The following is a 24,514-nucleotide window of genomic DNA, read 5'->3' as shown; positions in this document are numbered from 1 at the left end:
ATCAAACTCAAATTTACTAGAAAAAGTCTGACTTCAAAATGTCTTTCAAAAGTATACATACAGATTTTAAAAAAAACCTCTATTTTTCCAGTAAATTTAAGAAAATTAACTTAAATTAATAAAACTCTCTTAATCTGAAAATCATGTGGGATGAATTTGTGTAGCTCAGGGACTGCAAGCACAGGCTCGCTATGATATCAGGATGAATGACATTCCTAATCAGTCAAGGGACTGGGTGAGATTCTGCTCCCTCTTACAAGGGAATAAATCCAGAGAAACATTGCTGAGGTTCACAGTGGCATTAATTCAAGATTATAGCATCCGTGTCATGCTACCAGAGGTGTGAGCTTCTGTCCTTAACAAGAAACCTGCACACACATGCGTGTACAGACGTGCATGTGTACACATACAGAGAGCGTGAATATCAGCACGTCTCAGCTACATTCTTTGGAATGATTTTTTTGGCCTGAGAGTGGGAAATCAATTTTGCTTTTGGGAATGTAAGAGCCCAGAATAGCTATTATAGAAGGAGTTAAAGGATAGTTTTCTCAATGGGCAACTCAACAGGTCCTAAATCAAACACCAGTGAGAGAATCCATAACATGTGGGATTGAAATGGACATAAATTATGATGCTTTTTTTCCTAAGCTCTCTTCTGTACTACAATTACCTTATGTTAACTTTAGCCAAAATAGTGCATCTACTATATTTTTAGATATCAGACTACAGGCACTTGTGAGAATTAAGACACTATCTGCATGCAGATCTGAGAAATGCACAATTTTGAGCAGCTGCCATCAAACCATGTCTTCTCTCTGATCTTAGGTCCATAATGCGCACAGGCATACTCTAAAAATCTATGTTCAGGAATGTGATTTGCATAACACCTTTCATCAAGATTGCGGGAACACTGGATTACCCTGATGATAAATTTATGATGGAGATGAAAAGGAAGGTTGTCAATAATTCAATTAAACTGCTACTAGTCACTTGTCAATATATTTCCCTGTAGTCACTGGTATATGTCCTTTTAAAATGACTGCATGGCAGCGGAACTTATGTGTGAACCTAAAAAGGCAATATGGCTGGAAAAGTACGGTATGCATTGGTTAATGAAGAAATAAATATCTCCCAGATTCCCTCAGAAAGGCAACTGCTAGAATTGGAGGGAAGAAACTTGCAAATTAAAAAGCTGTCTCCACAGCAGTCAGCCAGTGCTGCACTTGACTGCACCCATTTTGGAGCTTTCCACTGACTGTCCTCAGTTTCTGTGTTGAATTCCCACCTCTCTGCAACTTCAACCCTGTGTGGCACCTCTGGTTTCCTTTTCTCCTGACTTTGAGAGGATTCCCACTCCACCTGCTCCATGGCATACTTTGCTACAGAAAACGCTCTACCCGCACACATCTGCTGCTTGTGGGTTTTTATAGCTGCCATAAAAACAATTGGTTTCATGTTTGGATGGAAGCAGTAAGCAAATTTATTAAAGTAAAAGGTTTATCAGAAACCCTGGTAAGTTCTTCCAAAGTTCAGAGCAGGCTATTTGGACTGGGGAGATAATTCTGGCTGTATGAACAAGGTGTCACCTGCTTTTGTCTTCCAACTTTGCCAGTCTGATGTGTTACTCCAGGTAGCTGCACAACCCCCTACCTTGCTGAATTCCTGTTCAGCATCAGTCACTTCAGGAAACATAGTCTGAATGCTTTTTCCACTGGTGTACTGACATGCAATGGCTCAGAGCGCAAGGCTGGTAAGGGCTCAAGCACAGCAGAAGTATTGAGTCCGGGGAAGGAGGGGAAGGTGCTCTCCCTGCAATGAGGAGCTGGGCAAGGCAGATCACAGTGACCTGTTGCTGAGCCATGCTCTGTAGGCATCATTGGGTTTGGGAGGCACAGCATGCCTGGGCAGGGCTCTGAGGTGCCCCTGCCATTTCGGCATCTTTGCATGGTGGAGATACTTCATCCTACAGAGTACAGGTAAAGCTAGCCAGGGACAAAACATGGTGTATCTTTTCATTCCAACAGCATAAAATGCATTGGATACCCATTTATCACTGTGCCCTCTGCACCCTCCCCTCCAGCTCATGGGATGTGCATTTCACTGATGTCAGAGGACATTGCAGAGACACTGTTCAAAATCCAGGCATGCAAACTGTCAGTCATGATTTACATTTGAAGGATCATTGTTGACTGAAGAAGATAATACTGGCATTTCATTGCATTTGCTGACAGCTGGGCAAATCTGCACATTATTAGCCTTGTGACAGTGAGATGCTCAGCTCCTGGGAGAACTGCTCCACACCAGGGAAGTCAAAAGGGAAATGCTCTTGTTGATGCTTTCCTCTCTGCTGGCACTTACAAGGTGATGCCTGAGGGCTGGGCTAGGCTAGCCTAAGATCCAGCCTGCTAGCAGTCGAACCAAGTGGTATCTGGCACTGAAGCAGTGAGAAGATGGCTGTATATTTCTGCTCTCCTAAAGTGGTGTGCAAAATTCAGAGCAACAGCCTTTTTGCCTTCTCTACCCTTATTGAAAAAGTATCTTAGGACATGGGAAGGCCAGGGAGAGAGTGCAAAGTCCCAAGGAGACACTTTCTGTTTCATTCTGAGGAACCTTTAATTATCATTAAACAGGTGCAATTTCTTTGAAGCTCTCCAGTAACTTTTGTCTGAAGGTCAGCAGGAAATTTCATCCTGAAGTCAAGGAAACATTCATTTTCCTCCCAGGATCTTCAACTAACCTGATTTTCATGCTACTCAGAGTTTGCTTCATGGTTGGTTTTTTTTCTGTGGGACACAGAAAGAGGGGGGCTTTTTCTCTTTTTTGACCCTAAATAACGTCTGTCTTCAGACAAGGTGCTTTAACTGGTACACAGGCCATCCCATATTTATTCTGCCTGTGAGAGGGGTTCTTCCCATATTCGTTACCATGTTGTTTATCAGAAGTGAAGAATCAGCATCTTAACTAGAAGACAAGAGTCTGCTCACATCTTTTACCACAGAGGAGGAATAGGCTCACTTGTAGTCCAGGGGGAACATGATGAAGGGCGAGATCTCACTCGTGCTTTCTCAGGCTCCCTTTCAAGCCAGATCTCCTAAAACTGCATATTTAAGTGGGCATAAAATGCGCACTTCCTCTCCCACATTGTTTGAATTATGATTCAGTGTGGTGCCTCTCTTCTCTGAGACTTGTCCGCAGAGCACAGCCACCCAGCAGAGCAGCTAGCTGGTGACATTAGACCTTTAACCCAGGGAGCAGCAATGTCTGGTGACGCTTGTATTTCAAAACCTGGTGGACCACGTGGGTGGGCTGTTTTACTTGCACGTGGCACTATTTATATTTTCTTGTGTTAAAAACCTAGGAAACTGCATAGAAATATATGTATAAATTACACCACATGTTGCCAAGAGAACATTAGAGCTAAAAGTTGAGTAGTTGGGAGTTAGGTAATGCCAAAAACACTTGAACTCCCTGTGTGTGCACATTATGAGACAGTCTCAAGTTACAGGATCACGTTACTCCTGTTTCCACAGGACAGACAATAGTAGGTGCTGTAAGCTGGAGGAGAGCTTGTTTCCATGTCTCTCCTGCTACCGCGACAGAAATTAGGGGCTAAAATGCAAAACAGCAACTGTGAGGAAAAGAATATATGGTTTGGGAGCAGGAGTAAGCAGGAAAATCAGCTGGTTAAGTTGCAACACCTTCAAAGTGTGTAGCAGTGTTTGGCATAAATGTCCTCATAGCAGGTTGCATCTGCTTTCTATACTATTCCTGTGTACTCTAGTCTGCCCTGGGGACTTTATGCTGAAAATTGTAATTATGACAGGCAATAAGATTCGCCAGCATGGGAGAAATAGAAGGGAAGAGGAAAGAGTTGTAGAGACAAAACATCTTTTGCTTTCTGCTTCACACTGGTGTTCCGGAGGTGTGGGAAAGGGAAGGGATTTCATAATACTAAATTGCAGGCTTATGTGACAGGTCAGAAGTTCTACTAGGTTTCTCCTCCATATTGGCGCGGAGTATCAAACTCCATGCATTCAGGCACTCTGCAAGTTTTTTATTGTTTATTCCAGGGAGCACAGTAAACCTACTGTCCCCAAGCATGTGCAGCAGTCTGCTAATAGTAATGCATTGTTGTTATAGTAAAGAAAACATCTTTATCCAAAAAAAAGAAGAAAAAAAAATGAAGACAATGAAAGGGAAAAAAAGAGTGTAAACATAGCCTGAAAGTATCTTCACTTTGCCAAAACTTCATTCATAACAGTAAAATTGTGTTTATTAATGTTGAATTAACTTCAAACAAACACCAAGGACTAAGGTAAAATGGGTGTCAACTAGAAAAATGGCATAGGAACAGGAGAGATGAAAAGTGTCCTCAAGGTCAGCTTTAGGACATCTGTTGTTCATAACATGTGTCTATATATAAATATAAAATTACTTGGATGAGGGTGTTGAAAGCCTAAGCAATATCCAACCCTAGTTTCCGTTTGTTCACTCTGGAGTAATCCCACAGACTTTAGTGGAGAAGGTCCAGATTTACTCTGGTTAAAAAATGAAGAGCAGAATCTGACTGGAGAGCTCCCAAGTTTACAGACGATGCAGAAACTGGAAGATGAACAAATAACAAGAAACAGTGTAACCAGAATACAAGGGATTTGGATTATATTGAGATTTGGAGCCAGCAGATGGCAAATGCAGTTCATTGTGAAAATGATAAAATAATGAGGCTGAATTCAAGGAGACAATCTAGGGAATAACTGCTACACGCAGCAAACGTCTCACCATAACTAGAAAAGAGATTACGGAAAAATGATCGAAGCCCTCAGCATGTTAGACAACTACAGTAAATAAAAAGACCTGTGAGGTACTGTGGTTAAGTGCTATAGTAGAGGGAGAGAATATTAAAGAAGATGCACAATAGTCATACTATCTAAGGCCCTTGCTAGGCAATTGTCTCTGGTTCTTATTATCAGTGTACAGGAAAGCTATCCAATCATTTTCCTTGCCTCTGAGAAGGCTTAGCACTGATCTGGGCAATGCAAGTTAGGAGAAAGGACACCTCGGTGCGGCCTTGTCTCCATCCTTTCTTCCAGTACAACTGCTGATCCAGTTGATCAGATAGAGATGGAGAACACCTCAGTGACACACAAATATTGTGCACCCCTGCAGGAGAGACTGCAAGCCCTGAGGTCCCCCCAGAGAAGAGTGCATTAGGCTGGTAGTTCAGGAAATCTACATATTCTCTCTAGGACCTGTATGTTGGTCCAGCCTTGTGATGAATTTGGAATAATCAGCATGAACACAAAATGTTCAAGATGAGACAGTCTGTTTCTATCCACACATGCATGCTCTGGGCTAGCACCATTCTCAGTCCCAGACTGAGTGGACCAAGAGAAACCTTGTCTGAAAACCCATGGGTGTTATTATGAAGAATATTTTTGAGGTTTCAGGTTACTTATAAAGCGCAGATAATGCACCTTCCCCGTTCATAAAAAATACATTCACATTAATGAACTTACTATACAGAATCCTACAAAACTTAGAGATGAAAGTAACCTGTTATTAGATGGCTAGTTATCTCTTGCTCAGGGGAGTGATAGGGCATTATGTTCTATACGATGAATTTCTAATCTTAGTGCAGTCTTGGTTCAACGGTTTACCTTTCTTAATTTCGTGATTCTACTCTGTAGAGTTACTAGACCTGCCAGGGTTGCTTTGGAGCCAAAATGCTGATGCGTCGAAATAACACCTTTTGTGGTGACACTATTGATTTTGACTAAATGAGACAGAGACTGAGGCTGAAAGCTTGATTTTATTTTCACCTTTGTTCTTCCAAAATCAACCTTTCTGGTAAAACAACTGCTGTATGTTTCAGTTTACTTAACTTTTCTAACGTGATTGTGATTTGTTCTGTCTCCTTTGAAGTTTCCTGCATGACTGCAATTCTGGGTTATACAGACAACTGCTGATTATAGTTTCTCCAGCTCTTTCCTAGCCAGCAGTTGCCTAATTCTCACTTTGGCAAGCAGGCGTTCGGGGCCGAACACTGCACCACCCACACAACCCTCTGGCAAGGGCAAGGGAGTGGCTATGATCCCAGCAAAAAAGTAGGTGGGGAAAAGTGCATGAGATAGCAGTACACACAGCAACACTTGCAGTGGATCAAGCTGGTGTGTGCCAGTCATGTGCCTAAGCCCTAGCATTTTAGAGAGAGGTCTTTCAGCTCTCACAGCAATGACACCCTCTCTGGCAAAAAAAATTATTGCCAACTCTTTGCAAAAATCACAGCAGACATCCAACGTTTAGAAACTGCAAAAGAATAATGTAACTTCTGAGGAAAAAAAAAAAACAACAAACAAAACACCAAATAGAGTTTTTAACCCTAAAAAAAGGAGCAGGGGATTGGAGGAGAAGACCAGAGACATGCTATGAACTTATTTAAGGATGCCCCTATTGCATCACTTCTGTGTGAAAATGCGTGGCTCCTATGTTGTGGACCAACCTAAAACCAAATGGGAGAGATTTCTATCAGAAAAGTCCACGATCAAGCAGTTTAACAGTCAGCATTTCATAGATTTAAAGGTCAGCAGGGACGATTAGCTCATTTAGGCCGACATCCAGTAAAGCACACAGGCTGTAGGACTTCATCCAATTACCTCTGCATCAAGCCTATAGCTTTTATATGCCTGTAGCACATCTTACTCTGAAGAAGTGGGTTCCCCTGGCCAGCCACTTTCACCACCAAAAGCATGTGCTTTCCTAGCCATTTGGATTTGTAAACTCTGGAAATGCAGCAGTTCACAGCCAGTCACGCCACATCTGAGACTACAGAATAAAAGAGGGATGTGCAAATCACGCAGCTCCTGGATCCACAGAGTAGTGAGGGCGGAGGGAACAGGGAACAGTGTCAAGTGAGAGATGACAGTGTGTTTCATGGATGACACTGGCTATTATGATGAGGCTCAACTGGGTACACAGCTGTGTCTCCAGGAAGACAACACCTGAGTCATGAATTACAAGTGGTAATTTTGCCTTTATATTGGTATTTTCAGATTTTTGACAAGTCTCATCTTTCCCTGTCTCAGACGAAAAATGCCTATCAAGACAGCAAACAGGTTTCTAAATGAAGGATGCACCAGTCTTTCAATTGTATCTTTTATCTAGCAAGGTTTCTTCTAATGTTTCCATGTTTAAGAAAAGGTATGGTTGTGCTTTCCAAATTAAAGGGCTATTGTCAATCTGGAAACTCAGCTAAGAAATGGATATATGTGTAAAAAATCTTCCAAAACAGAAATGGGCAGAATTTGTTGAAAATTTTGTCCTTTTTCTCTTTGGAAGGTAGTCAAGAACAAAATTTTATTTCACAAGAAAATTACTCTAATGATAAATTGCTATTACTGGTTAATTCTTTCTAAGTAGGGTGGTGCTTTAATTTCCTGTATATATTGTTGGATTTTTTTTTTTTTAAAGAAGAACTAATAGAAGAATTTCTGAATACTTTTATATAAGCAAAAAATACTTCCGTTGAAATACAAGTCTTTGTACATAGAGGTTGTGATTTGTCACGTAATGCTAACAATAAAAAATCCTCTGCATAAAACAAGCAGTTAGCAGAAATCAAGAATATGCTGAATGTCCCATCTGGGTTGCAGGAGTAGGACTGAGTGTATTACACATGCATTCATACCCAGCTCTAGAAAAAATGCACTTGGTCCAGGGATGACACTAAAGAAGAATCATGCAAAGTATATACACAGATTACAGGTTTGAGTGCATGTCTCCATCCCTGCCTACAAACTCCTTGTGAATATACCTGAGGATAGTTACTCATCTTTAGCTGTACCTATGTAAAACCTGCCTAAGCCCTGTCTTGTCTTCAACATAAGACTCTGCTGCCAAGGACTTTCTGCCGCAGGAATTTGGCCCCTCCTGGTCTTCTGGAGTTTTCGGAAGTGTTTTGTGGCTAAGAAATCACCAGCTGCTGCATGCTAATGCTCCTCAGGAAAGGTGCCAGGCACTGTACCAGTTCTACTGGCAGGATCAGAAAAAAAGCAGAAAAAGAGGTGAAGTGGATGACTACACAGTAAGGAGTTTAGAGGGCAGCTGTCACCCAGGGACGAGGGTCAGGCTGCAGGAAGATGTGGAAAAATAAGTGGTGGAGGAAAGGGGTGACAAACAGCATTAAACAGCTGTGCATGTGTGCCCACACCAAAAACCCCAACCCCCTTCCGTCCCATGCACCTAGAGAACAAGGGTCCTGAGGCTTCAGCCTCAGTGCCCATCACTCATTGTGGCTATGCCTTCAGAAGGACCATGAGGATGGAAGGTGAGGGAGATGTAGCTTAGTCTCCTACCCCAGGCTGAGGCCAGTACTGCAAGGAAAACCTTGCAAATGCTATCCCATGAGCAACAAAAGGGGCTTCTACTTGCTGAACCATCCACATTGCCCAGTGATCACAGTTTGGTACCTCCCTCTGGCAACATGCTGGAGCAGCCCTTTTCCAACATATTCATGTTTTCCTTCAATCCTTTTCCAGAGGCTGGAGGTTTTCTGTAGCTGTTTGCTTATGGGAGCGGTGAGTTGGATGAACTTACACCATTCATGCCTTCTAAGCTTCAGCACTAAGTGTAGCTCCTGCAGTCATTCAACGTGTACATCCTCTCTGCACTTGCCTCTTGGAAGGCGAGCCTGGCCTCGCTAAGCTCCACTCTCCCAAACCAGCCTCCTTGTTTACATCAGAGTAGCAAATCTACTGAGGAGGCCAATTAATTGTATTGTGTATATGGCCAGATTGATGCATGGAGCTAAATTCTTAATAAAGAATACTAGGAGATGGTGCCGTCCTCAGAGATTATTTGGTTTCCAGGAAACAGCCTGTGACTGGGAAACCAATATGTTCAGTACTGGGTGCCAAATTGCCAACGTGATCCTCCTTTTTCATCCTGCAGCAGCTAGCGATAGGCCTCTGGTGAGCTCAGCCGGCCTGAAAAGCAACAGGAGGAGCTGCTGTAAGCTCCCCTACCTTGTCAGATTTCCAGTAATATGTCAGAACAGTTGACCCCTGGATGACTCAGCCACATCTCAGAAGGGAAATGCCTGGCAAGAAGATCATGCTGGAGGAAAGCTTTTAACAGCTGGAAGAAGCAGCACTGTCATTGTGGCAGAAGAGGAAAGGAAGAAGGGGAAGAGTGAGTAAGACATCATGATCTGGCCTACTTGGAGACCAGAATGTGAAGATCAGGAGACAGTGGATGCCTCTTTTGATGGCAGACTGGGATTTTCACGAGTGAAGGCCATCAGAAGAGCCAGAGGAATCAAGCTCTGGATAAGCTACACTGTAAGATGAGAAGTGTTGTTTCCCTACTCACATGTTTTCTTACAAAACTTGGTTAGACTGTGATTTCAGAAATCATTGGCTATGTTCACCAATAAGCTCCATCTGCTTTGCTGCTGCTCCAGGGGCTGAAACAAGACATCAAAGTTCCTTGTCTGATGAGAGTGTGTGTGTGCTGCTTTATACAGCTAGAGCAGCAACAAAGGAGATGAAACATGCCAGGGACTGCAACCCTTAATGTCTTCTCCAGGGTGGGACACGTGCTTTATCAGAGATAAACAGCTAGCACCATGAGAATTACTGCCATTACAGACAGGCTGTTCATGAACCACTGTAGCTATGGAGCTTATGTTCCTATGGCTTCATGTTCTGTAGCTAAGGCATACCTCCTTCCCCCCCTGCTGAAGTCTTCTGCTCTACTCATTTGACACAGTATCCCCAACACTTTCCTCTCTCTTACACAGATATCCTCTATCTTCAGCTGTCTCTGTGGCCCTTTTATGTATTTGAACATTTGGCTTGCAAAACCAACGTGAGAGCTGAGCAGAGACCAGAACAATGATTATCCCAGTTGTGAGCAGTAGGACACTCTGCAAACACATGAGCTTTGCATTACATGTGTGTATCCCTTTCCAAATATCTCTCAGTCCTGTGGGCCATCTCTGGTGCCCTCTGGGCACAGCTTGACTGGCTGAAGCTCTCACAGAGTGAACAAAGATCTTAGCCAAAGACGTCACTAGGTCCAGACACCCTGAGAAGGAAACCAAAAGTCCCAAACTCCCTGAAAGGACAAGTACCATGTCAATGTCAGTGGTAGTCTTTTCAAAGAATAAGCCATGGCAGTTCAAACATCTGTGATATCTATTGCTTACACATGCTCTCTCTTTTATGTCTCTCTCAAACTCCTCAGGTGGAAGAAAATTATCCTATCCTGAAATGTCAGGGTAGGATAAATAGTCAGTTAAATAGGAATACCGATACCAGGATCCTGCAAAGGCTACAAGCATAATAAAACCTCTCTCTGAATATTTGAATTTCAGTTAACCAGGAAAATGTCCTATGATCTCCCTGGAGCTGGTTGGAGGTTTTCTAATGCCTCTGAGTACAAAACCAGGAGGTCTTAAACATGGTGTAGGTGTGCTCCAAGCCAGGGTCTCCCACCCTGCCAGCACTGGCACTGAGTGAGCATCCAAGACCTGTCCATTTCTCTGGGCAGCTGCATGATTTGGTAGCCATCAGATCATCCATATCTGACTTTTGGGGTGGAGCTTTGGGCTGATTGGGACTGGAACCAAAGAAAAGAAATTAAGAATGCAGAAAAGAAAAAGCCATTTCCTTAATCCTGGCCATTTACATCTTCAGGAATTAATGAGAAAGAGTTCCAAAATGACTTATATCTGTGTTTAATATTATGATCGGGAATAATTGCACTGAGATTAATGGGACTATTCTCAAGATTATGCTTACAAATATATACGACTTTGAAGGATCTGTACCATGAACTGCATAACCACCAAAGGTGCAATACATATATGTTGTAAATCTGCGCATCTGTCTTCCTCATCCCAGATATACATACCTAAGTGTCATTGTTTGCTCAGGCATGGAAATCTTGCATTTCCTTGTACAGAAACAAGTTCAGGCAATATAAAAGGCTGTCTTAATCCTCTTGATCTTCTTTAGGACTTCCCTTGTGACTGACTCCATGCTTCTGAAAAGTTTGTATTTCAGTCCCAAATGTTTTTTACGTCACTCTTCTGGGATGAAACATTTCCTTTTACCTTTCCCTTCAGTCATGCCTTATAGAGTGGGTGGCCGATAAAAGCTGTTTCTCTCTTCACAGTGTTTGAAGGCTTTACTTTCTATTTGAAATTGCTATTTTCTCCCACAATTGAAAGAGAGAAACCATCGTGACTTTGCAAGCATTTGAGTCTTCACTGCCACACCAGAAACGTACACTGCCCAGCAGAAGCAGCAATAAACTGGTACTGAGGAGCTCCCCAAAGGTTCATCAATGTGTATCATGTTTGTTGATCATGTGAGAACACAGTAGCTGTGGTTCTCGCTTGTTTTGTTTCATTCTGAGCAGATTTCCACCAGCAGAGCACTCAGCCACACGCACGCCTATTCTGCTCTGTAGTGAAGTTTTTCTCTTGTGTTGTAATGTTTTTTTGTAATATCACAAGCTTAGTTACATTTCCTTGTATTTATTCCCAACAACAGACTGGGTAACAGAAAGCTGCATTAATACTTCGGTGCTTTATAATGCTCTGACTTTGCAAAGCAGAATTGCCTGTGTTATCATGCTATTGTAATGTAACGCAGGGATGTTAGAAATGCTACAGATATACAAAGTGATGGTCAATCTAGTCCAGGGACTGCCTGCAGCAGTGGCTGGCAACCAAATGTTTTGGAGGAAGCAGTAAAACATGCATAATATTCCATTCATTGCAAGACTCTTCAGCACAGGGAACTCCCATCCCAAACCCAGCTGCTGATCAGTTTATTCCCCAAACAACAAGGCTAAGTACCCCACAGACATGTTATCCCAAGCAGTGTTATTACAAATGCAGATTGCCTCCATTTAAGGCATTTAATCCCTTTTTGGAAGTCTTACTGACAAGTCTGCTTCTCTGCTTGGCAGCCCAAATTTAATTAGGCTTTGTGCAAGGGCAATTCCCCATCAGCCTACGGTTGCCTGTCTTTTAATTCCATCACCTGCCCTCTTCTCCCAGGGTGCACAGATAAATACCCAGAGGTGCTTGGCTTGCTTTTTCCTTGAAAGATGAGCCTCAAGGGTTTCATCCTGGGTATGCACACTCAACACCGTGGGACCTGCATTTTGGCACGTGCTCTAGCACCCCGTTCACACTCTCCGCTGTGCCTTTCAATATTTCCAGCAGGAAAGGGACTGTTTAGCATGCTGCTTTTTCCTTCAGGGCCAGCTCTTCCTGGGCATCTGTTTGTCTCTGAGGTCTTTCCCTGAATTCCCCCCTGAGAAAAATGGACCTGGAACAGGCCCTTAGCAGGAACTGAGGAGACACCTGTCACAAAACAAGTCTCAAAGAGAGGTTTCTTGCTGGAAGGAAGAGAGGTGATCCAGTGGGGTGGCTGGGGAACATGGCTGAACTGGGCTGCTGATGTGGGAAGGGTGGGTGGCAGGCTGTGTTTGAAGAGCAAGCTGCTCAGAATCTGGAGCTTTTTAAAGACAGGCAGCTTGAAAGCATAAAGTGTTTTTTGAGGAGCCTTTCTTTTGACATTTCCCTAGAAAGCTGTCCCCTGCACCCTTCCCCCTTTTAAATTTAATTTTGAAACTATAATAAAAATAATTTTATCAAAATGCAATATCTCAGTAAAAGCTGCAATTCTTCACTTCAGTCTTGCCATTTTGCCCATCATAATGACATGCAAGTGTGCCAAATTCATCATACCAAAAGCTCCAGCTTGGCAGAAATAAAGCACTTTGACAATTTTTATCAAAACTGGCATGTTCCTGTGGAATGTTTCAATCTAATCAAAAGGGCATTTTCTGTCAGACAGCTGTTCAGTCAGAACATTTTGACCAGCTCTCGTCAGACATTTAGTTAGTAGTTTCCAAATGCACCTAAGATACTTAGGCACTGGAGGCCCACTGCAAGGCAGAGGAGTTTCTTGCTGCTAAAACACTTGGTGCTGGTTTGTGTTGTCACACTTCTTCCTCTTAACATTCAGTAAGACCCAGAGGTGACAACAGAGAAGCAGAAACTAATCCAGAAATTGAGGGAAAGGGTCTGAAATGTTGTCAAGGACCAAAGCTGGGGTGGAACTCCATCTGAAGCAAAGCTGGCTGCTGTAACAAATAAATTTGGCCACGTGCCCACAAGGTCACAATGGAAGAAAAGGAGACTCAGGAGAGAACAGAGCATCCAAGAGGGATCGTGGGTCTTGGTAGTTATACTGTCTGGGAAAGTACCACCACGCTGAGCTCTTTTACTGACCAGGAAACTTTCCTAAAAGGTGTTGGAATGAGAAAACCATGTCCAGCTGCCAAGACTTGGCCACAGGCCTGTAATATCGATCAATCTCCTTCTGAACTGACATCCTCAGTGCAATGGACCCAGAAGCCACCAAGCTGAATGAGCAAGGAACCAACCACTCACTCCCAAGACCATGTAGCTGGAGCAGTTTATAGCATTTCTTCTCATCTTCCTCTATTCCTGTACTCTTGCTTTCTTATTTCTTTTTCCTTTTCACCGTTCTGAAGATCGTGCCTTACAGAACCGAGAACTAAATGCATTCAAAAACATATAGGTAAGTACATATAAGACCTTTGAGAGCTTTAATCAACATATGGAATTTAAATACATACTGCTATTCCCCTGTGGATTAGTAACACTCTTGAATCTGCCTTGAAATCAATATTTTGCATCAGTGACTAAAGAAAATTAGCAGTGGGCTGGGACTGAAATTGAAACCTGCAGCTATCCTCATCACGTCCGCATAGCTCTGTCCCTCTAGGAGACTGTGCCATCTGGTATGTTGTGATCAGGACACTTGTCAGGCAACAAAATTGAGTTGAGGAGCTTTGGGGATAGGAGTTCCTCAGTTCAGACTTTTACTGAAATTATGAACAGATCTTACACTTTAATAATCAGTGTGAACTACAAGTACTAAACTTCTTATGCATACCCTTTCCCCATGAGAGCTCCTCAAAGAGTCAGAAATGCCTTTGCACCCTGTTCTTGAGTCCACCTCTTGAAAGTGAAGTTTTCCCACTGAAGGTATTTCATCTGTGGTGGCTGCAGGACACAGGCCACCGAGCCCAGGCCCCTGAAGCGTCTTAATTCTCAGTCGTCAAGATGCTGTGCATATGCCTGGCATGTCTATGTCCTCATTTGATCTGCTGCAAGTCATGTGTGGCTGGTAAGTTAGCATACTTTCCTCTGCAGGAAGGTGCTAAGTTTCAATGAAAAGAGAATCCACCACTTCGCTTCCAGCAATGAGTCTATCTGCTAAACATTTCTATCTTCTTTTGTCTTTGCAGGTCCTGAATTTAGAAGGTTGTTGTGTTTGTTTTTTTTTATTTATTTTCTCCCTCTATTGTCTTACCTTCCTGTTGTTTTGTTATTTGCAAACCACTAAGACACTAAAATTTATGTATTTCTGAGCATTTTCCCATGCAAAAGCTGATTCCAGTCCAGCAAATTTTAAGCTTCCAGTTGTGCTTAGTTCTCCTTCATGGTCCCTTGTCAGTGCACCAGTAACCACAGGATGAAAACCACTGCCTTTAGAGTAAGCTATCTCCCATCCTTCTCTCTCTAAATAAACCAAGGTTCTTGAAGGCTGTTACTTCAAGGCAGCATTTTCAGACCTTGCATCACTTATATATCCATTTTCTGAGCCATCCACTTTCCCATTTTACACTACCTCCCTTTTCCTCGTCCGGTACACTCTCCATACCAGGGGCACCAAGCTGGACACAGCAGGCTAGGGATGGTGTTACCACAGCTAAAGCCCGCAGTCTGTAGCTCCTGGTCCTTGCTCCTTGTTCACAGCACCTGCTCAGGAGGACTGTGTTAACCCTTTCAGCTGCAGCCTCTCACTCCAAATGCACATTAAATTACCCTGCCAGAGGCACTGCTTTCCAGAACTGTCTCCCTTGTTGTCACAGGATGCTTCTTCCTAACTTTTACTATTAGCCAAATACAAGTGCATACACACTGGGTAGTACACAGCTTAGCAATCTGGATTTCCCCGAGGAACCCTTCCTTAACCATTCATTATTCTATGGATTCCTGCTTTATCTACAAATTTTATCAGCAATGATTTTTGTGTTTCCTTCCAGATTATTGATTAAAATATTGAACGGCCCTTGGACTGAAATCCATCCTGAGGGATACAACTAAAATCATTTGCATTCAAAGACTGGTCCACTTGAACAATTACCTTTTGAGATCTATTTTTTGGTCCATTTTTAATCCATTTAGCAGGCCTTATTGATTCCTAGACCATGCTTATTTTAAGGAAGGGGTACTTTAGAACACAATGGAAAACTTATTCATTTGGGAAAGTGCATTCATTCTTGTCCTGGCAGCCTAGGGATTTGATGTCGACCTCAGTCCTCATGACATAGCATTTATTTGTGCTTTTCTACTCTTTTCTACTACAGTTGGTTGCTGTCCAAGCTATAAGAAGTATAAAAAAATACTACTGTTATTTCAGAGATGCTCTCCTCCTCACCACCCGTTTTTACAAACTTACCTTCTTAGTGGTAGTAGTTGTTAATTACCACTAGGGGCCAGCGTTTTATACCTGGTGTCCAGAGTCACTGCCTGAAAGTTACAGGACTATTCCCAAGCAACACTTTGTTTTAAAACGATGCAAGGAGGAAAATGTGTTACTGTCCAGTTTAATGCTTTCGAGATCACCCAGGCTTCCTTCATTGGCAGAATCATTATGAATGCCAAACATGAAAGAAAAAACGTCCCCCACTTTGACATTACAGAAATGGCAGGCTGGTGGACCCCTTACAAAAAAATTGTCTCTAGCTGCACCTAACTCTGTGTATACTGTTCATGCAGGCAGAATTTGCTTTGTTGTGCTCTGGAAAAGTCCTTTTCGGATATGTTGGTTATTGAAACTGATGCTTTCAAGTGTGCTGAGGACCCGGAGAAGGCTTTCAGTCAAGAATTCAAATAGCAGTTCTGAAAAAACATTCTCTGGAGAAGCACTGCTTTTAATACTCCAGGCACACAAAGTTGAAGTGTGTATGTTTTTGTGGTGTGCATAAGCAAGACAAGCCCCAGCACTGAGCCAGCAGTATAATGGAGTCTGTCCTAACTCCCACAGAGAAACCAGCCCTACTTGGAAGCCAAATAGCCTGTGTAAACTGAGGAATAAATTAATGTAATCACCCCAAACAATAGTAGCAAGGGGATGTCATTCTGCCCTCCAGGAAAGCCCCTTGTAGGCTTTCCTACAGTTGGCTTTAGCAGCCACCACAGATGAAATACCTTTCCACAGGAGCACAGGCGACATTCCTGTTTGTGGCATACATGTCATTGCTTGCCAGGCAGGCGGATCACTGCCCAACTCCCATGCACAGACCACTTACCACAGAGGGTGATTTGGAAAAACTAAGTGAGAAAGAGTTTATCATAACATTTCTTGGACACTGTAGGACAGTCCAACTCAGCTTTAGCAGTGCAGTGCAGCTGAGAAAAGGATAAATCTAATGGCCAGTTAACCAAAAAAGTGAGAAATGAGCCCCGCAGTGGGCACATAAATTGCCTTACATGAAGAATAATAGGTATCACAACACAGAGGAAGATGCAGGCTATTACAGTGCCTGCATATAAATAGCATGTTTATAAGTATCTGCTTAGGATATTGGAGAAGACTACATGGAGACTTGCTTGGCAGATGATGTGGAGGTAGCAAATCCCTCCATGTGTCTAGACAGGCCCTGAGGGAGTGATGGGAAGGAGGTGATAGTGATGGACAATCAGTTATGGTTGAAAAAGGGATGGGGAAGAAGGATGATTCTGTATACAAAATTTATGGCTTTGGACAATATCATCTTTGGAAGTCCTTCCAGGAGCATGTTCAGGGCCAGAGATGTGGAAAAGCAGAGCGTTAATGTATAGCTGAGTAAATGACATAGGGAAGGTGTGAGGAGGAAACGTTCATTTTCATCAAGAACTCTCAAGGGACTGATTTCTGGAGTGGAAGGGCTTCAGCTAATCTGGTATGAAAGCAGGCTGCAGTTAAAACAGTTAAATAGCAAATCAGAAAATAAAAAAAAAGAAGGAAAAGCATGAAGTACAGCAAAATATGCTGTTTGGAATGATGATCTGTATGGGTGAAGTCAGGGAAACCGCACCCTCAACAAAAGGGTAGAGTAGAAGCTCATGGAAAAGAAAAGGAAAAGATCAGTTTGAAGAGATAATAATTCTCACTTAAGCAGAACACAGACAATAGGAAATAAAATCATAATACATACGTACGCACATATATATATAAATACATATACATACTTTGCAGCAAAAACTTGATGTCTTAGAAATAATGTGTGGGAATAGATGACAGTTTTAAATGAAACTGCTTATAAACTGGCTGCAGCAGAAACTTGGTGGAAGAGTGATAATTAATAGAGCACTGAAATCTCACACCAGGTGACTACTTGGCCCTGAGCAACGTGCGAGGCCCAGTTCAAAAGAGAAAGGCTGACAAGATTAAACAGCAGGGTAAAAGATGCTACCAGGAGGAGGAAAACAAGTTCCAAGTGAGAACAGATCAGGACGATAGAAATCCCTCTGGTTAATCAGAGTTATGAACAGGCAGGTCAAAAACCTTGGAGGAGCAACTTGCCAAGGGCATATCTTTCTTCCCTCCTCTCCAGGAGAAGGATGCCCTTTGCAGGCTGTGTAAAAGGTGTGGGTGGTCACAAAGGTCAAGGTGAAAAGATAAGGCCATAGCAGAAAACTAAATGCATTCTTCACATCTGTGTTCACTTGAAAGGAGCTCTCTAAGGTTCACAGTTCACTTTCTCTTGCAATATGCTGGAGGATCTGTGTCTGAATAAACCTATAGAATAAAAGATATAAAACAAAGAGCGAAAAGGTCATCATGAATGATGGCATTCATCCAAAACTTCAAAGGAGCCCAAGTATGAAATTCCCACATCAGTTACTGTGGTGTGAGAGCTGTCACTTAGAACAAACCCAGTGCAGTAAAAGTGGGTGGCCAATAGCATAATGGTTTTAAAATAGCTGTGGAGAGGAGTGTTGTGGGCCATGCAGGTTGGTAATTCTCATATCTGTGCTGAGCAATACAAGATAGAATTTATGGATACAACAAAAAAGATCAAGAACAGTCAAGGAAGTCATGTTTCACCAATCTATGAGACTCCTGTTGAGGAGCCACTGAACATGTTTGTGAGGAAGATCCAGTTGCTAGGTACTATGTGGGTTTCTAAAAAAGCTTTTGACAAGATGATTCTGTACAGATTTTTGGAGAAGCTAAGCTCCAATGGGCTAAAAGAGAAAGGTATTGCATAGGTAAAGAACAGGTTGAAATAGAGGAAGTAGTGAGTGAGTAAAAGTCAGATTTTACAAGGAAGACACGTTTCTAATACAGTGGATCTATACAGAAGTGCATATTGCACAGCCTGTTTACAAATGATTTGTAGAAAGGGTAGTTGCATAATGAGGCAACCAACTTTGGCAAGCACACGAAGTCAGGTTAATGAAATAACAGGTGCTGAGAAGAGTTGCAGAAAATGCTCAAGATGCAAAATAGCATAAGAAAAGGTTGTGGACGAAACTCTATTTAATATATATTTCCCCACATGGAAACAGCAGTGTCAACACTGCATACACAGTAGTGAATTGTGAATTCCACACTTTCACTAAAAAACAGATTTTTGTATTACTGTGGGTTAGTCTGCAAAAACATTAGTTCAACGAACAGTAAAAATACGAAAAGCAGCCAATGTTAAAAATCAGTAGATGGGAAGACAACAGAACAAACTCTATTACAATGTTAAGCCATTAAATGCCTAGGATATCCACATCTTGAATACCATCTCCAATTCATTTGTCACAGAAGAGTTTTGTACAGCCAGAGGAGCAACATGGGGATGACTGGTGTGTGGAGAGGCTGCAGCATGAAGAGTGATTAAATACACACAGGACATTTCTTCCTGAGAAGAGATGGCTGAGGAGAAATATGCTAGAGTTCATGCTAACAATGAAGTGTGATTTCCAAACCCCAGGGAACCTGGGTTTGTAGTGCTGCAGCAGTGGAATGGGTCCCATAAGAAGGAAATGCATTTGGAATTTCTGAGCTGCCAGAACTCATTTCGAATTTGAACTTTGTGTATTCTTGTTGCCGCATAAGTTTAAGTTATTTGTTTCTATATGGAGAACAGGGATGAGGGCAATGAAAGATGAGTGAAAGAGGTTTCTAAGGGACCTGTCTCCAACTGCTGAGAACATGCTGTTCCCTGAAGGCCAACGTGCACTGTTGTAGCGACACACTAAATTCTCAGGAGACACACTTCTGAGACTGATACATTCTTCAGCAGAGTTTTCTTATAAATCTTTCCTTACTTCTAAACAAACACCAGGACTGGCATTTGAACAAGGTGTGATGAACTGGCAGATCTCACACTCGTTATCATCTGTGCAGTATCATCTGGAAATGCCCCCTCACTGTGCCAGATGCTGTACAATCATGCAAGAGAAACAGTCTCCCATTGCTCTACAGCAGCTTTTCCTTCGTGTGGGTATTAAGCAGGCCAACAGGAGCCAAGATGCTAAGCATGAAGCTGCCATTAAGAAAGGGAACAGTGGGCAGTGCAGGAAACCATTTAATACATGAAAATCACAGGGCATTGGTTTTGTAAGTTTGGGAGATGTTTAAGAATAAAAGATGCCAATACAGCCCACAAATATTTTTTTTTAATCTTTTTTCTTCCTCCCTGAGTCTATTATTTTTGAGTGGTCCAGGACAACTGAATGATCTTTTGTCTTTGCAGTAGGGTGGTCCTCATCTTCATCACCCTAACTCTTCTACATCACCTGTCTTCCACATCACCCATCTCTGTTCCATGATGCTACGTCTATGCTACCAAGTCCCCTGGATTGCTAGGTATCCTAGCTGAAGGCCACTCTATTCAATGGTGCCTGCGATTCTTGACTTCACCATATTACCTCTGGATCTTCCATCTTAGCACTCTTCAGTTTCACATTGCTTTAACCGGATCTCTTCACCTCTCCACTCCTTTTCCATCACAAAAGCACTACACTGATTACACAAATCAATTTGGCTTTTGAAAGCAGAAGCAGCTATCTGTGATTTACTGTGTGTGTGAATGAAATAGGAGGTCCCTTCTTTCTCATGGTGTGAGCAAAAAAGCAAAAGTGCAAAGGTCAGGACAGAAAGAAGTTGTAGCAGAGTACTGAATTCTTAAAAATTTTGAAACCCACCAACTAGCTTAAAACAGCTTTGTGCTAGCACGGGGTGGGGCTAGTGATGTTTGTAGGGCTGGTTTCATATGGGGATATGGAAAAGGCGTTTAGGAGGGCCTTGCTGAGGCTCATATAAACTTGCAAGGCTGGTATTGCTAGGCTGGAGCCTGTCTGAATTTATAATTTATGATAATTTTCAGTAGATAGGCCATCATCTCTTCAATGGTACCTTGGCCTTTAAGAAGCCAAGTTTTGTACTTTGTTCACTCTGCAAAATGGAGGGAGGCAGTACACAAACTGTGGCAGGGAAGGTTTAACCTTCAAGACAGTCTCAGCAAACTGGAGATGCTGTTCACTGGGGACAAGCTGTATGAGGAAGCAGTACTCAGTTGCACAAAGAGAGGATGGGCAGATCCTGCCTCAAGACCAGCTATGCAGAGGGGATCTGTAGCTAAATGCAGGTTGTATTGCAAAGACTGACACCCTAATAAACACTTATACACTTTAAAAAGGAGTATCCAAGACTGGATGTCCTAAAAAACTGCTTAGATTGGCACCTGGCAAGGTATACAGGGCTACAGCCAACCTTGCTCTGGGATAACTGGTGACCTTGCTGGGTGGGCCTACTGCACAACCATGGTCTCTGAGGGGCCAGACTTACTGATAACAAAAATTCTTAGAGCGTGATCATAACCGCTAAGGCTCAGGATAAAAATGGCCGGAAAAATCCTCCTTCAGAGCCTTGGGCTTGTGTTTTCTGAGTGTTAACATACAGAAAGTGGGGTAGTGAATAAGGACTGAGCTGGAATTAATATTGTTTCCCATAGGCCTTCTCTCCATTCATAAACAGACTGAAATAAAGAAGGTATCAGAGGAAACCTGGATAGATAAGAGCTATTTTCCCTGGACTCTAGTTTTCATTAGACTATGTAAAACTAGCCGTGCAGTGTGTGGGTGTTTTTCTCTTAGCTTTGGTTGTCTCCTGGGCTGTGACCCTTGGAAATACAAGACTTCACTTTCCCTACCTTGAAAACCAAAATTGTAACTCCTTGCTTGGGACCACAGCTCCCAACATCTTCAGTCTCCCTGCAGCCCTGTTTTTATGTACAGCACCTCACCCAGCCTGGGATCTCCCTTGCCATAGGGTGGGGGAGAGTCTAGGAGACAGAGGTCTCCAAAGAAGAAGAGGTAAAGCAAAAGTATGGGGTCAAGTATGCGATGCTCTGGAGAGAAGAAAAGAAAGGAAAGGCATGGGATAGAGGCAGATTTCTTGCTGTGCCTTTCTCAGCCATTGGGCATGTAAGATTGGCCAAGTCCCTTGTAAACAAGATACACAGAGTTCAAGCTCTTGTGAAATCTCTATTCTCATAAATGACTTTCAGGTATTTTATTTAGTAGGTACTGCTAAATTCAGGAAGTCTGAATTTCCAGACAGGCTGATGGGATGGGAAAGTCATAGGGAAAAGTACTAAATGACTGAGAAAAACATAGCAAAACACATTCATGAAGCAAGACCACACACTGTAAATTAGTTGGATGAGCGGCAGTTCACACACGAGTCTCAGAATGTAGTTTGGAAAGAAAAAATAAGATGAGAAACCCACCATGTTTGAACTAAATGGAATAAACTATTGTCTAGCCACAAATACACTGGATAAATATGAACACACCCATCCAATAGGTCCTTAAGATATTGGCACAACCTGTCTTATAGTAGAGAGCTAGCCCAGATAAGCCTTGTCACCTTTTGGCCTGAAGAAACTGATATTTGCTGCAGAGGTGTTATGTATGGGCTAAGATCATGCGATCTCTCATCAACCTTAAGGCAGATGTCTGATAAAACAAACGACCAGCAGACACTTTTAAATTAAGTCTGGATAGTGGATTTGCATTCTAGGACTTTAACATCCTCAGCAAGCCCTTTGACATGCTTACAAGCAAACCTGAAAACAAAATTATGCTATCTGTCCATGTAGCACAGAGCCTGCTGGCAGTTTCAGCCTGATTTGTGTGACTAGGCTGTTAAGTAAACCGTATCAAGCCCATACAATTTTATGTAAGGCTGAAACTATGGGCCAATGGATGTTTTTCCAGCTTTGTAGCATCTGTTTGACAGCTGCAGCCAGGCCAATCTTTCTTATGGTACCTGTATTAAGATTTGCTATAACTGAAGGCAGAACACAGAACGTGGCTAATCCCCTGGAAATCCAGAGGCACTCTTGCACAGCCTAGCCCTTCCAAAAGAAGGCTTGGTTATTTGCATATAAGGACTTCATACACATAGGACCTCTCCTGTGCCTCACTGGACCTCCTAACACTGCCAGGAAACTTTTTCTCTTACTTCAGCTGTCATGAACTGCTGGCATTAAGAGGAATCCTTAAGTAGCACACAGGGCACTGGAGATTTTGGTTTTAAATAGCATTTGCCACCAGCTCATGGCATTCAGGACCAAGAATAAACCTCTTTTTTGCATTTGGCCCAGCACAGTGGATTTCACCTCTGCAGAAAGACCAGTGCTGTTGGCCAAGATATACCTACACAAATACAGGTTGCCACCTGCAGTGAAAGTCCAAGTAGCTCTTAGAAGGCCCAGTTGTGCCAAGCCATAAAGGCAATTCAGATAGCAAACTTGAAAGCAAAACTTTGGGCAGGGCCTGTTCCTGGGCTCATGTCATTTTACAGGGTGTTGAACAGCATGGTAACTCCAGGCCTAATAGCAGCAGGGGCTGCTGAGGGAAGGGGCTGTCTGCTGCTCAGCTGATGCTGCTTACAACCCATCTCACCCCCACGTCAAGGGAACCAGGGTGGTTACTCCTGGTGTGGCAGTAGCAAAGACCAGGATCAAAGAAAGTCTTACAGATCCTTAAATTGCTGTAGCTGACGCACTGTAATTCACCTGCTGGAGTCCTAAAATTTTTTTAAAAGCTCCCTCAGAGAGGACAGCTTATGCTGGGTTAACTTTCATCAATAAGTTTAGATGTGCAAACCACAGCACTTAGTTAAATCACTGAAAGTGTTTTTACAGCAGGGCTTGCACAAAGGGCCCATTTTAGTTAAATTAGCCCACAGCTGCATGTAGAAAATTTCAGAGAACCAAACAAGAGAAGTGTCAGAACTTATACACAAACTAAGGTATTCCTTTCATTCTGTTACACACACAAGTAATTGCACTTGCCAGGTAAGGTGTTTGTGGAATCAAGGAAGAATCTAATTGCATCCATGCAAGGGCAGCTGGGTTCCATGAAAGCCAGAACCAATAATCAAAATGGCCTCCTAATATTTTTAATTGGGGATCCAGGTATCAATGAAAGATCTTTTAAAATTAGTCTGCAAGCATTCTGATAGAAGTTGCTGCATGGCATGATTCATCTTTTTTTTCCTAAAAACCCACAGCTCTGCTATTGCAGATCAAAGGCTGGCTTGAGGAAACTTCTGAGAAGTGATGGAGATTCAGATAACCACTGGCTATGGACAAAGTCCATCAGAGAGTGATGAGAAGGCATCTCAGCTTGATAGTCAAGTCAGCAAAGCGTCATATACAACTGGATCAACTGGCATCCAATTTCAGCTTCAATAGAGAGCAAGATTCTATTTCACAAAATTTGATCCTTATAGAGGTCTAGATGACTTAGCTGCTCTTCCATCACACTCTGCTAGTAGTCAGAGCAAAAAAGGTTGCATGCCTTGAAGATTTGTGTCTTTAGCGTGTTCTTAAGAGGAAAATGAAGCACAGTCTGTGATATTGGTATGACCTCATAATTCGTTTCTGGGCTGAAATATATTTTTTGGCTCTTGTTCCAAATGCCCATTTCAAGGTGACACCTACACTGCTTACCAGTAGAGCTGCAAGTGCCTACTTGGTCTTGCGACCACAAAGGCAATGGAAACAGTTGGATTTCTGCATTTGTTCACTCAGAGCAGAAATAAATTAGAGGAAAAGGCAATTTGTCCGCTTGCTTTTCTTAGTTTGGAGCAGTGAATAAAGAGAGGTGGGCATTTCATTCCTCTCAGAATGTTTATCAAACTAGCAGAAGCACTAACAAAGACAATTTCTCATAACTCCAGTTTACTCTCCAAAGATTTTACAGGATTTCACTCTAAGCAGCACTGCTATTGTTCCTCACTTTGTCCCATCCACTGTTTTGTCCCTCCAACTAATCCTTAATTGCTGGCTGGACAAGAGACATATGTTAATAAGGCAGCCCACAGGCCAAAGAGAACACTTCGTA

The sequence above is a fragment of the Vanellus vanellus genome (genome assembly GCF_965231255.1).
Source record: "Vanellus vanellus genome assembly, chromosome: Z".
Taxonomy (NCBI): Eukaryota; Metazoa; Chordata; class Aves; order Charadriiformes; family Charadriidae; genus Vanellus; species Vanellus vanellus.
The sequence above is the reverse complement of the archived record's forward strand: the minus strand, read 5'-3'. Positions refer to the sequence as shown.